The sequence below is a fragment of the Dromaius novaehollandiae genome, chromosome 15 (genome assembly GCF_036370855.1).
Source record: "Dromaius novaehollandiae isolate bDroNov1 chromosome 15, bDroNov1.hap1, whole genome shotgun sequence".
Lineage (NCBI taxonomy): Eukaryota > Metazoa > Chordata > Aves > Casuariiformes > Dromaiidae > Dromaius > Dromaius novaehollandiae.
In genome coordinates this window covers 9,726,693-9,739,955 of record NC_088112.1, presented here as the reverse complement: position 1 = coordinate 9,739,955, position 13,263 = coordinate 9,726,693, and the positions used below count along the sequence as shown (strand labels likewise).

At 39.0% G+C, this 13,263-nt stretch overlaps 1 protein-coding gene across 3 annotated transcripts in view; it reads right to left on the bottom strand.

Annotated features, from left to right (window-relative positions):
• The window catches only part of ATP10B (ATPase phospholipid transporting 10B (putative)), a 162,396-nt gene that overhangs the window by 59,731 nt on the left and 89,402 nt on the right, over positions 1–13,263 (bottom strand). For 2 of the 3 annotated variants that reach the window (XM_064520855.1, XM_064520857.1), the window contains one exon: positions 5,816–5,861. The exons of the other annotated variant lie outside the window; for it this stretch is intronic. The gene's annotated coding sequence lies outside the window, so the exon portion shown is untranslated. The remainder of the gene's footprint in view (positions 1–5,815; positions 5,862–13,263) is intronic. 3 annotated transcript variants of the gene reach the window in all.

The window sequence follows — 13,263 nt, the reverse complement described above, 5'->3', positions numbered from 1 at the left end:
AAGCTAATGGCTTTCCTGACACAGGAATTACAGTGCAGGCAGTGAAAAAGCTAACAGAACCAAACATAATGCTTATTATTTCGGATCACTAAGAATAAAAAGGAGCCTGAACTTGTCAATGTTAGCAGATGACCTAGCAGGAAAGAAGAAAGGACTTAGAGATGCATTCTTCTGTAAAACCACAATTTTCTTTCTTCAGCCAACTGATAACAAGAATCTTCCAAGTGTGTTACAGGCACTTTGACATGTTGTGCCAGTTACTTTCTGTGTGGTAGGAAATCCATAAAGAATATTGCATTCATCTGGTAATATATCTAAGTTCTCTGCCCCAGCTCTTTCTTAAAGAGTTTTGTAAAATCCTTTCTCTGCAATTCTAGAATATATTACATGGGCACATCCATATGATGTATGTCTGCACAGAGAGATATGACTGAAAACCCACCAAAGCATGGATTTTTCCAACATATATACTAAATTGACTGATTTTCTTCCATCTGGCTAGTGAAGCTCAGTACCAGAATGCATGTCCAGAAAGAGAAGTATCAGGTGATGCGGACATTTCAGATGCTATTATGTTTGACATTTGCTATCTATTCCACTTCAGCACAAAGATTACAAGTGTTAATTCCAGTGCTGGCACGTGAGAGCTATTGCTGTTTCACTTCAGCTCTCTTTTGTCGGCCACTTCAGAAACACTTGCCTTTAAAAGGGATCAGTGAGTTCCAGCAGCCTGCTTTATTTCTGACCAGGATTTTGCGACTTTCAGCCTGTGAGGTCAGAAGTGCCGGAGAAGCACCCGCCATGGCTGCAGCACCTTGCATAATGCACAGTCACCCTCTGGCTAACCAAGGCATCACCCTCGTGAGAACTACAGGGAAAGGCACGTGGCTGTGCTCCAGCTCAGCTCTGACTTAGCCCCATGCCCTCAGACCCCCAAACCTAACAAGGGGGAAGGAATCTGGAGAAATTATTCAAGGAAGACATACAGAGGAATAGCCATTACGATTTACCTCCAGTGCAATACTGTCCTGGCAGGATAAGCTTTTAATGTCTCATTGTCTGGTCCTGTCTAAAGTTGCAGTCAATTAATGATATTACCCTCATTCCCTTGGAGTCCAACTCAACAGCTGAAAAAATCCTCAGTTACAAGAAACTATTTTCCCTCTTCCTTTCTGTTCCATTATTTATGGCTGTACCTATAGGCAGATCTCACCTGATCAGACATATATTTGTGACTGGTAACTCCCACATGGTGTTGCAAGGAGGACGCCTGGCAATCTAGTCTAGGACAAACCCCCCTCCCTGCCTTGTGTAGATGCCCCTCAAGGTTCCCACAACTACAGACATATATTCGTTATCTGAAGTTGTAATGAATCATTGCCTATTTTATTCTTCCTTTTAAGAATGGCAGTCCTTCCTACTGTGCAAATTTTTGTCACTTTTCTCTGACCTTCCACCAGGGCTCTTATTATCTCAAGAGACATGCAAAAAGCTGAAACACGTCTAGTGATTTCATTTCCTGAGCTTCTGAATTTGGAAAAAACAAGACAGAAAGCAATATATAAGTGATTCAAGTAGGATCTATTTATAACAAAGGCAACTTAACCATACAGAAATGTGGCAACCAGACACCAAGTTACATTAGGATGCGAGCTGAGAATCATGTAGCTGCTGTTAGTACAGGAGGTTAGACACAGTGGTCACATTATTTCACAAGCCTGCATCAAAATTTCTGAAACATGTAAAGCAATAACAAAGGTGTGAAAATCTTTACACTTTCTTAAAACTATGGAAAAAATGTATGTTCAAGAAAGTTTTCAAGATCTCTGATATGTGATGAGAGAGTGAAGCGAACAATACACTGTAAATTAAAATGGTATCATTCACATTGTCATCAGGAAGATGCTGAAAATCAGAATTTCTTTGCAACAAAAGGAGGACTGACATCATACTCTTTTTACAGAGATTGGGGTGCAATTTGTTAACATCTATCATCAACCAAATCAAAGGGACAATGTCATTAAACAAATTTTTCCTTGTCATTTGCACATGGATTAAAATATCCAACTTCTATTAATTTCAAAAGAGTGCTCCGTGCTATTCTTGGAAAAGATACATTTTTTTGCCCAATGGTTTTGTAATGCTACTCTAAAAAAGATACCGTCTGTGAAATGTTATTGACTACTCTGTCACAAAAAAGAGGATTTTACATATGGTATAAAAACAATAGTAATGTACTTACTGCAATAAGCAGCTGTTAATTATACCTCATAAAGCCTAAGGCTGCCATTCTTAAACCTACTGTTTTGAAAGGCTCATTTATTTTCATCTCACTGTATTTCATCAGTGAGGAGACCTGTCATCATTGTTAGGATTAGCAGCACATGTCTGCCCTAAACATCTTCTGCAAAGTCAACGTGTGCTCAGGTTTAGCCTACACTGAGGTAAGCTTTCACAGATAGCCCTCACCTGTATCCATAACATAAAAGCATTCAAGGGAACTGAACATATTTCAAAGCTAGAGAGAAACAAAATAATTATTTATTCCTCTTGCTGGGAGGAACGAAGAGCTGGAAGGTATATTGGTAGGCCGAGGTGGAAGGAGTGCTGCCAAGCCCTGTCTAAGTGGGGAGCTCAACATATTTAATGGTTTAGTTTATCAGAGATGAACTATTATATACTTATCTATGTCAAGCCTTCTCAGGCAGGCCTATGCTTATTTTTGTATTATTTTGCATATATCATACTATAACAGGAATACACGGACATTATTTTACAAAAACCATGAACTTTCCTACTAAGAGACATCTGTCATATGAAAAAGAAATCAGAATGGAGATGGCACTCTAAAACCCAGCATGCAGTTGGTAGAATTTGGCATATTTATCCCCCGGTGTTTCAAGTCTATCTTCTATTTGTGAATACTGCAATTGCAAACCAGCAAAAATATTTGGGAAGTATTTCCCGTTATTGGAAAAAGGATGCTCCAGCCCACTGATGGTAAATGTTTTCCTCCTGCACCCTTTTGCTGAGAATGGAAAGAGCCCCTCTTGATTCTTCATAGATAGCCAATACAACTAGCAACTGGCCTGTAATTGTTCAACCTCCTCCAACCACTATGGAAAATTTTCCTTTTATATGATAAAAACAGACTGCGTTAGAGATCAGTGCCAACGTTCTTAACTAGCAACAGGGACTAGTTTTGACACCTACTTTACATCATTCTTTTTAAAAAGCCATCTCTTGTCTGAAGAGTCCATATATTTAAAAAGGTATCATTGTCTGTAAGAGAAAGCTCTCAGAAAGCTAGCAGTAAGAAAACAACTCTTTCTGCACAGTTTCTCCTCCAAGGGCGCCTCACTGCTGTTGAGTGACAGGCTCAGCGGCAGGTCTCCCGGAGCTGGAGAGAGGAGTGCTGCCTTTGCTGTACCTGTGCAGGAAGCTTTGGCAGAATCCTGTCTCATGTGCTGTTCATTAAAGGAGATGATAGATTCACATAAAAAAAAAACCCCTCCTACTCATAGGCATATGTGAAAACACCTTCAAGATGCTAGCAACACAAAGAAGCAACTTTCAGAGCCATCAAAGCAAGACAAGGTCTGTCCCCTATTTTCAAAAGTTGTTTGGGTACTTCTGGAAACTTTATTTCCAGGCAAAATTTCAGACAGGGTGGAGCTTATACTTAAAACAATGGTACTGTGGAAAATGCAGTGGCAACAGTTACACAAAGATGTGTGTATTAATAAGAGCTATAGCTAAGAAAATGTCCCTCCAAATTTTCACCTGATATTTTCACTTTTACATTGCCTGTAAGGCAAGCAGGCACACTAACACAAGCCCTCTCTAGTATTTAATGCCATTATTTTAAAACTTGTTATTGCATTTCCTAATTGAAAGCAGCAGCATTTTTTCTCTATCATTTATACAGAAGATGTGGCATCCATTCAAAAGAGTCATTGTGGGGAAGGTTTAGTTGGGGAGATAAACATCATCAAGTGAGCTGAGTATCACAGAAATCTCAGCCACAAAGTTCTTTATCTGCTTTGCAATTACCTGCTAGGAAGTTCTTCAATTTTTTGCAATTTTATATAGAAATTCCTGCTTAGTCATATCAATTCAGAGAAAATATTTTATGTTTAAGGCTAATGAAAAAGGGAAAGGGGATTGGAAAGAAAGAGGAAAGCAATTACATTGATTAGATGGATACAGACCGCAGCCTAAAATTATGCTGTAACATTTTATATTACTGAAATGATGCTTGCAGTATAAAAAGTCACTAAAAATGAAAAAAGAGTCCTAAAGAAGTGCTTCATTCAAAAAAATGCTAGTCACTGCAGACTGCTGTCATTCAGCTGACAAGAGATATGTATTATGGATTAACAATTATATAATGCTTTTGTGTGAGAGTTTGTGTTTGGGATAAACAGAAAGCTTTTCATAAACCTAATGCGTCATTAGACTGCAGGGCTTCACTATTCTATTATTATATTAGATTGACACATGTTTTTCATGTTTTGACTAGTTTCTCTTTCCTTGGGGAAGAAAACCAAAAATCTTGCAATAATAGGTTAATTATAAGACTCTTTCCTCTGGACAGACAAGATTTTATTGCGTGGTGCAGAACTTCCCTTTAGCTTGAGCTGTGCGGAGGCATGTTCAGACAGCACAATCCTCTATAGGGCTGCAGCTGTGTTATTAAGACTGGTTTCAAAATAGATGTGCTCTCAGCATATGCTGACATATAGGTCATAAAGACAAGGATGATTATCAAATGGGTGTTACTGGAGAAGGAAGTTGCTAACTTGAAAACAGTAATGCTGGATGCTCTATTTAGCTCCATTCTACGAATAAGGAGTTTGCTCTGGTCTCCCATATTATACGCACATTTAAATGAAGAGTTAGTCTGAAATTATCTGGCTAACTTTGCAATGAGGATCACTGCTGCCAGCATGCCCAGATACTGCAGTGATCTACTCCTATTACTTGTGGACTCATGCTCTTTTCATTAGTGTTGGCTACAACAGCTTCTGCGCCATAACCCCATTCCAGCGCTGAAACTGCATTTGGCCTCCTCACGCCTTCGACTGAGGAGACGCTGGGAAGAGACAGCAGACAGAGCCTTTACAAAGTCCCTACAGGTAATGTCTCACTTGGAGATATCAGATGGAAAGGGTAGCCAGAGCTATGGTTTTCATGACTTAAGACGAGACATTCTTATGCTTTCTCTGACAAATCAGTGCCCATAAGACAACTAGTGCCCATGTGGCACTAATTGCCATGGGACTGGGACAGGGGAGACATGGGAGTGATTCCACTATATATCCTAGAAAGGTTTATGTATCTTTTCAAACAAGCAAACACAGTTTCAGACACGAGACTATAGGCTTCAGCCCAGTGCAGATGTGGAACTGATCACTGTAAGAAATAATTGGAGTTACACATCTTAGCATATATGTAGTTTTAAAAGTGTGTGTGAAGGTATTGTCCTAAGTACAGATGTTTTCTGAAATCAGGCCTTTACTCCTCTTATGCAGGAAAAATAAGAGCCAGAGTATAGGAACTCTTGATCACACTTACTGTTCAAATTAAATAATATTACAAAAATAATCCTATGTCACATAAAAATATGCTGCCTAAACAAAGCTACATACAACACAAAGTAAACAAAGATACGTACTGGTACTACTACTTTTTGGAAACGGCCCTTATATAATTTTCTACAGGAAAAGGTTAAATTGGTTTTTGTTCATAAAAGAAAGGGTAGTTCATAAAGTTCATAAAGAACAAGTATATTAAGAAACATTCTAGACTGTACCTCCTTCTTGAGCTCTAGAAACCCACGTCTCCATTCTGTCCATGACCTGTTACCAGAAAACACAAACACGAAATGAAGAGATGCATACGTTACACTGCCTCCCAGTCATTCATTTGACGTCTTATATCTTCAGCTCACCTCTGCTCCTTCATAGACAGCAAGTTCTTCATTTCACGACTCTGCCTTGTTCATCTCTAAAAGCACAGCCTGCGTTCGACCCTAGCGATCCCATGAAGCAGGAAAAACCTGTACCACCAGGACTCTACTACTCTGATGTCTCCCAATGGGGAAAAAAGTCCATCTTTATGGATTTAAAAAGAACTGATGTATTTTGGGCCCAGTTATTCACTTTCTTGTTGGGCCCATAGCACCTAGTCTAGAAATACTAGTGGAGTAACTGGCAAGAAATTCCCACATGATTGCCTAAGCTCTCCAAAACAGAAATTAAACCTGATTACAGAAACTCTGTTTAAGTAACCTCCACAGCGCACACACAGCCAGGTGCCCCTCCGCTTAGCCAGGTGCTAGCCATCTCCACCCAGATCCTGAAGAGAAAGCGAGCAAAGGACAAATATGCCCTTAAAAACATGAATGAGTAGCCAGAGATATCTATATCCCAGCTCAGGGAGGCAAGGCAAGGCTAGGCATGTCACAGACCCCCTGTAGTGGAAGCCCATTTAACCAGAAACTGCCTCCTTGGCAAGCTGCAAATTTACACATCCAGCCTAGCACCCTTGCGCCTGTGCAGGGGCTTTTTGAGCAGCTGCCGCTCATTTTCCTGAATGTACCAGCCGAGAAGCATCCACATTGCCGCAGGGGTGGTGAATTCTCTCCTGTGTTTTTATCTGGCTATTCAGAAATCTTCTGAGTTTACTGTTGCAAAAAAGACTAGTATGTGTTTCCTTCAAATGTATGCCCCTCACTCTAGCTGTCTGAGTGGTCCTGCACACTAATTAATTAGAAGACTATGGTATCTCAAACTCCAGCAACGGCAGAATTTAGTTACATTTTAGCCCAGAAATGAGGACACTGAAATTAGAGCAATTGTCTGAAAAATAATTTTTGTTTGTTTGTTCCCGTTAATATTCAAAATCAAAGTGAAGTGGCCTTTAAAAGACAATCTCATATTTATAGCATGTATGATTATAAAGCACTTATGATCAAAATTATGTTGCAGATGTTCATGTGGGAACTCAGCAATGCTGTAAAAGTCCAAAAGAAAGCAGAAAAATTGAAAATAAACTGGAAACTGACCAGAAGATCCTTTATATGTAAAAACCTTTTATGCAACTATGTTTTTGTCAAAATGTGCTGATTCTAATTTCAGTTCTCCAAATCTGAATATTAAACTAAAGTGCCCTGAAGAGAATAGTTACTTATTTATATAAAACAGGAAGAAAAAACAGAGAGGCTAAAACAACTGCCAATTCAGTAGGGCACAGCTCCACATCAGTCAAAGATCAAGGGAAAGCTTAATCAGGATCTAATCACACTGTATTGTTGAAACAAAGTCCAGGAAACACCTGGGCTGGTGAACCCAGTGTGCGCACAGGGTAAAGTTGTTCTGGTTCAGTCAAGAGCGATGCTCTTCAGGCCTTTTTGTAAGAGTGACATGAAAATGTACACGGTCTAGAGAGGTAATCCTGGCAGCAGTGCAGCACACAGTCACTTGGGGGAATCTGGAGAAATGAGAGAGGACCATATCAACTGAGGGAAGATGGTGCTACATGCAGATATAGGAAACTAATCTTCCCCTTCCTGCTCAGCCACAGGTTTCCTGAGTGACCTTGAACAAGACTAGGAATTTTCCCTATAAGAATCTGAGGACAAAATGCATAATAACTCAGTACTTCTGAGATGCTCTTTGGAAGCATTATTATAATTATTATTTTTTAAATACAGTGGTAAGATTCGCTTCAACCCTATTTTCTTTTTCCTCCTATCCTCTTTCATTGTCCCCTAGGCTAAGGTAACTGGAATGAACATTTTTGCATTTAATTAAAAATAGATAGAATAGGATAATACAGCAGAATACATTTTATAAGACCACAAAAAAAGTATTGTACAAAAGTTAATGTATTTATGGGGTATTTCCCTTCAGCCCTGTGATAATAAAATTTAAAAGACCAAAATTTACGATATGTCAAGTCAAGCCTGGTTTTGCTAAAAAGGTATCTAATCATCATATTCCATCTACATTTCATTTCCTCTGCGATCTTTCTCTTTCCTCCTCCTGCCAGGTCACTGTGACAAACATCAACCTTGGGAAATGCCACTCTGTCCCAAAGAAAATGAATCACTTCTGACAGGCAGCCAGCTTGGATAGCAGTGCTGGAAAGAAAAGGGGGGAGGAAAGAGAAAAGGGGTAAACACTGCTGCACTCACACTGTTTGCAAATTTTTGCAGGTTCCTAAAATTAGTTATGCTATTCTGGCTCTTCTTTAAAGTAAGAAATCTGGAAGCAATGGTTCCCAGGCAACATTACGCAGTGATGAAGGGAGGGTATCTTGGTGCTGTGACGTGACTCAAACCAGAGCTTTTGCAAGGGAATGGTGATTAAGCAATCTTGGGAAGTTTGACCTCTTATTCCCTCAACAACATACATATGCAAAACAAGAAGAGAAAGTGAACACAGTCACTTTAGAGACGATCTATTTACAGTACATCAAATGAAAGCACCTACTGAACCTCTGGAGCACAGGCACAGATGACAAACTCTCTCTCCTGGTCTGAGTTCAGGCTCTACATTTCCAGCAAGATTTGACACAAGACCTGGTCTAAAGGTCTAAACAGTAAACTTCAGCACATTCTTATTTCTGGTCTGAAACCTTGTGGGGAACCTTAAAGGAAAAGGATGCATACATATCTGTCTTCCTGAAGATTTCCTGGGCTTGATTTTTTTTTTTTTTTTTTTTTTTTTACCACTTTGCACCTCATTCAGACTTTTACAAAAATGCAAAATCATCCTGGTAATGAGCAACCAGTTGATTGATTCCAAAAAATGAGAACCAGAATAGGCTATAAATGATGTAAGAACTGCAAGTGTGAAGAGTGTAACCAAAGGGAATTTAAGAAACCTAATTCCAAAGCTTAGCTTCACTCCTAATAAATCCTCCTTGCTACTGGTTGTGACGTCTGAGACCATACTATCATAGTCTGTGTGGTTAATTACCTAACCAGCAGAGACTAGGAAATTTTAACTCTGTTGGACACTGGTTGAATCTGAACTGCTCAAAATTAACTAATGAAAAAAGAAAATCCCCCCCCCCCCTTTTTTTAGAATGAAGTGATGGTGGTGGTGGGCAAAAAGTAACATTAATCATTTCTGGGGCTTATAAAATGAAATGCATCTTTAAAACAGAATAAGAAGCATCAGGCTGTGAAAACTTCCTGAAGAAACACCTTCAGTGACAAAAAATATATTTTTGTTGTTTTGTTTTAAAATAGGCAAAGTGTTTTAGATCCTAAATTCTAACACATGAAAAGCTGTTTTGTTCACCTGTCCTGAGGGCTATTTGTTTGCTAGTGGTGCATAATGACCAACAAAAATGATAGCATAAACTGTAACTAGCACTGGAGAAAAATTCAGGTTGACAAATTCGTGTAATTTTAAAGCAGAATATGAAGCATACAGCCACTCTGACAACTTGTATCCAAGGTTATTTTTAAACAAAAGGTAGCAAATATATTTTTCTTTGCCTTTAAAGTATGACTGATGCCGATTTCTGATGCAAATTGAGACTGGTTATTCAATGCATTCTATTCATTTCATTACAAGCCAAAGCAGATGGCACTGAAAACAAAGCACAATATAACGTGTTAGTCAGCATAACTGCTGTTCAAGTCTGATTGATAAATGATTTCAGTGCTAGGATGACTTTTTACATACAACGGTTCCCATTGAATTTACATGAGATTGTGAGTCTGTTTTAGAATCAAAGGCCGAAAAGTTCTTATCACCCTCTTCTTGGTCATACCCTTGGCACAAAGAGACTCACAATAAACTCTTCCTAACAAAGTCTGAAGGGTTACAATTGGTCCCATAGAGCGTGCAACAACAGCTTCTCTACCATTGCACCTAAAGATCATGTTTTCATCAGTCAACTTGTGTTGTACTACAATGATGACTTTATTACTTTTAAAAGCACCTGAAATTTATATCTTCAAGAAGAAGGTGATTACAACCTGCTGTTACATGTGGTACTTGACTCAGTCAACTTATCCAGTTATTTAATAAGCTACTTTCAGCTGTAATCCTGAAGTGGATCACAGAAACTGTAGTTGTTTTGACAGCTCTATTTTGAACAGGCAATGCTACCAGCCCACCTAAGTAGTCAGTCTAACTTCTTGGAATTTTTCTAATTTATTGGCTATCTTATATAGGTCCCAGGTGACCTACTGCTGAAATCAATGAAATATTTTCTCTCTAAAATCAAAGAGACAGGTTCAAACCCTTAAATTGTGTTCCTTCTTCTTTCCTATTTAAGAAATATTCTCTCCAACTTCAGTATCATGGGTGCTGATCCTGCTGTCCCTTCTCGTTATATCAAGACAGAGAGAGGTTATAAATATCATAGACTGCTAGGAGTCACACTTCCTGGAATAAAGGTGTGACACTCACATGGCTGCAATAACCTTAACTGGCACCATCACTTTAGTGGGTGAAGGTTGTAATGCACCACCATCACTGCAATCCATAGAAACTATAACACTGGCCTAAAACAAAAGCTGCTTCAGAGCAATTTTATCATTTTCCTTGGCAGTTACAAGACAAACTCTTTTGGCAAAAACATCTATTTCTTAAGTTAGTATACTGTCTTTTCATTCATCAGTGCACTATGGTGCCTTAAGATATGGCATGTTATTGTATCACATGAAATCCATAAAAGGAATTATTTTCAGGAGTTGGTTCCCCTTGGACAAAAAGCATAGATAGGTCAAGTTATTCAATCTTGCTGCTACGCAATAGTCTACATGGTCTATAGTGTACCTGCGCTATACTACACTATAGCACCTTTTTCAAGGAATGCTGGTATGAAAGACAGTATATATAAACCCCAGGAGCCTTGTTCACAAGAGCTAATAGTACAGGCTCTACCAAGGAGATGTATTTCCATTGGAAAGAGAAAAGTGTGCTATTTTTAAAAGTAAGCATCAAGGTTTCTAATTTCAAAGTTGGTTGGACCATGAGATTACACAGCCTTATCTCCACTAACACTGACCAGCACTTTTATCCAGTTATCCTGGTACTGGGTACAACTCTGTGTTTGATGGCATTTAGAAGTGAAATAAAGTGGAGGTTTCTCCTAATATGTAGTTTTCTTAATTTCGTAAAATACATATACATATCATCTATGACAGACACAACTTTGTAGATTTCCTACAATAATCCAAATGGGACAAAACCAAATTTCAAGGCCATTGAACAGAAAACTTCTCCTCTTGCTGCCAACAACTGAAGAGCATTGCCAGGTGGTGGTGATGGTTCTTGGTATCAGCGGTGCAACACGATGCAATTCTCTTAAAACTGTCACAACTTGTGGTGTACATTGGTCATTACCCAAGTTAAAACACAGACACTAACATTACAACAAAAGATGCATTTTAGTGATTTCTCAATGGAGAAATATCACAAGGTTCTTGCACAACACCAGTTAATCATCCTGAATCTTTGTCAAAGGACTCTGCAGACCTGGTTCCCTAATTCTCTGGACCTTGGGGGTCAGGACACCTTGGCTCCATCCAGGCCCCTTTGACTAGATTTACCTCTAACGGAAACCACAATGTACACCCAAGTCTACTTTGTGCCCAGAACTAGCAACTGGGAAGTACTTCTGGGTATCCCTGTTCAAATGAAGCCTCTGGGACCCTGTTACTGGATTACAGCTATGAGTTTGCAATTGTGCAGTTAACTAGTGGCAGCTCTGATAAACAGACAGAGGCTTCAAATATTAAGTAGTGCCATATACAACGGATTCTGGCTGTGATCAATAAAACAGCAGTATAAGAAATATGTTACTGCTTATTTTAAAGCCCTCTGTCTATTTTGCAGTCATTAACTAGGTAGCCATTTGTGAAGATCTGGAGATGTAAACAAACCACCCATTCTGCAAACAGGAAAATGGCTGTTATATGGTGCCAGAGCAAGCACAAAAAAATCAGGAACAACCATCTCAGCCTTCACTCCATCCCCAATAAGATTTTACCATACAAAGATTCAAAGCATTTGTATGTTTTAATATAGAATTCTATTGGGTTAAACCACATCAGCTGGTTAATTTATCATAAATGACAGGGGTAGGCAAATTCAGGGCTGTGTTTCTAAAGGCACACTATTTTAAAGGCAAGTAGTATGCAGAGATTGTGGACTCAGGGCTCTCTATTTTTTTTTTCTTTCAATGTTTACAGGTTTTAGCTTTGCAAGCCACTCACATTTTTTACAGAAGGATTAACACATTATTTTGCACCAATTATGCAGGTGACCATTTAATTAGGTCAGTGCCATTTACTAGAAACAAATCAGAGTGTTTCAGTGCAAACAGATTTTTCTGTTTCTTTTATTGCCTCTGGGAAAAATCCTACGGATTTTAATGGAAAAAATCCTCTTCCTATTGATTTAGGTTTTGAACCCAAACTTATTAAAATTTTTCTTTTTTTCTCAGTGGAACCAGAAGGGCCCTTGCAGAACTAAATACACTAAAAGAAAATCATTTTCTGAGCTATATGGTGTTAAGAAACAGAAAAAATAGGAAGAATTTTTCCTTTTATTACAGCATGTGAGAGTAGAAGGAGAATTAGGAATATTGCAGTCTTTTATAAGTTTATTAGTTGCTCACAGACCAGATTTAATTCATTCATTATGTGGCACTGCAACGTTTAACAGGAGAACAGGCAAAAAGGGTGCAGCGACTGACATAGCACATACAAGACCAGCAGAAGAAATACCTGAGAAAAAGCTCACAGATATCTCCACCAAAAGTTTCCGTCTGTATCAGGCAGTAAGTCAGGTATAAACAGTGTGAAGACAACTCTGTAAGTAGCAATGTATTTATTTTACAGCCTACCCACCTGCCCGCTCCCTCTACGAGGGCCCTTTCGCGCACCCGTGAAGCGCTCTCCCGGAGGCAGTGACGTTTATGAACTGTTTGCTATCTGCTGGCCTCACAGCCGCCAGCAGCCGAGCAATCATTCACTCAGAGGAAAAGGGAACCAACGGAAGGAAAACGACTCTCGCTGAATGCCCTCATAAATTCACACAGAGAAATAACTGCACAGCACTGCCCCAAACCTTTAGTTTTATTAATGACAGGACGGCAGTGTTTCCACCCGATAAATCTCTTTAGCTTAACCTGCTGGTCAAAACAGAAGATGTACCGTTTTTGGCCAGTTCTACTAGCCTCATTATTATAGTTTTTGCAAAATATTAAACCCTGCACCCTGGTTTACAG